Consider the following 1,562-nt stretch of genomic DNA (forward strand, 5'->3'; position numbering starts at 1 on the left):
TTGTGGGCGGGACTAAGTTCGGAATGGCACCCAGGCTAATATTGTCCTGCATAGCCACAAGATTTGTATCCAAAAATTTCTGTTCCACACGTAGCATAAAATGCATAAAACGAAGGCATTTTGCATGTATTCGTTTTTTGTTTCAAGGCGAACCAAACTGACACATGCACCGTGCAAGATGCATGTGGAACATGTGGAAAATGCATGTGTCACACTAAATCAAACTGACAACTTTTGCAGTTTTTGCACATTTCTGTGCAGTAGCCAATATTCTCCTAGGCTGTAGGGGGCAGTGTGATGGGCACAGTGGATGAGTCAAGCATAATTCTAAATGTATTACTCTTTTCTAACCATTTACTGTAGTTATGGTTGTGTTTAGCAAACAAGCTAATTTCTCATAGTCATTCCTATAAAGATCAAAACACACCTACAGGACCTCAGCTGAATTAAATGATCTTTCATCTTTCCCATTGTAAAGTAAGGGCCTTTGTGTCCCATCTTACACAGACCCTGTGGAAAAAGATCAGTCAAAATTCTTAAATGTTCCGGAACTTGTATATATAAGGCAAAAAATCCTTCAGAAATATTTACTTTATACAAATATTATACTGCAGAAATACATGTGGTATTGTAATGTTAGAAACAATTAACCTTTCTATTTTTTCATGCTGCAGTAATTTGTTTTATGTTTTTTTTTTTTACACATCTTTATCAAAATTTCCAATGATTGCAAAGGGTGCTGCCTTGTTGTTTCATGTGGCTACCTTTGTTGATATCTTACAGATTACTTTGATGCATCTTTTGTACGAACCCTTGCATATAATGATAAAAAAAACTAAAAATCACAGCTTACATTATAGAACCGGCTGATCTTCCCATCATTAAAATGTTCTCACTCTTGTCATCCCTGCATGCAAACATAATCTAACCAAACACAGGACACAATAAGGTCTAAGGGGAGTGATGGGATTTTTTTTTTTAAACTACAGATCACTTTTGAAAAGCAACAATAAGAAAGTGGGCAGATTGTGTACCAGGAACAACTTTGAGGTTCTTCACATGCTTTTACTGGTATGGTGCTCAAGTCACATGGACCAGTGAGAATGAAATGGCTTTTTAAGGGAACAAGAAAAGGGATGGGCAGAGGAGATGATGTAATCCAGCTTTCATGTGCTCCCCACAAAGAGCTCAACCAAACCATGCATCTATGTGTGGCTTTATCTGAAAGGGACACATCGTTTCTCAGCAGTCTGATAAGTTAGAATAAAAGAAAATCTGTATCATAAGTCCATAAATAAATTAAGAAAAAAAATCATTGATATTTTCATGAATATGGGTCAGAGGGGTAAATCTTAAGACTGTTTGCTTCAAAGTATTTTTTTTATGTTTGTAGCTCCTCTTTTGACTGTTTGTCCTTAAGAACACTGGCACCTGCTGGTCAACCACAATTAGTCTAGAAAGATTTCCCCAAACAGATGACAACCTCTTTTTCATTGTATAAATATACAGGTGCTGGTCATATAATTAGAATATCATGAAAAAGTAGATTGATTTCAGTAATT

This window comes from Cyprinodon variegatus, unplaced genomic scaffold, assembly GCF_000732505.1.
Source record: "Cyprinodon variegatus isolate N-32 unplaced genomic scaffold, C_variegatus-1.0 Scaffold268, whole genome shotgun sequence".
In the NCBI taxonomy this organism is placed as follows: Eukaryota; Metazoa; Chordata; class Actinopteri; order Cyprinodontiformes; family Cyprinodontidae; genus Cyprinodon; species Cyprinodon variegatus.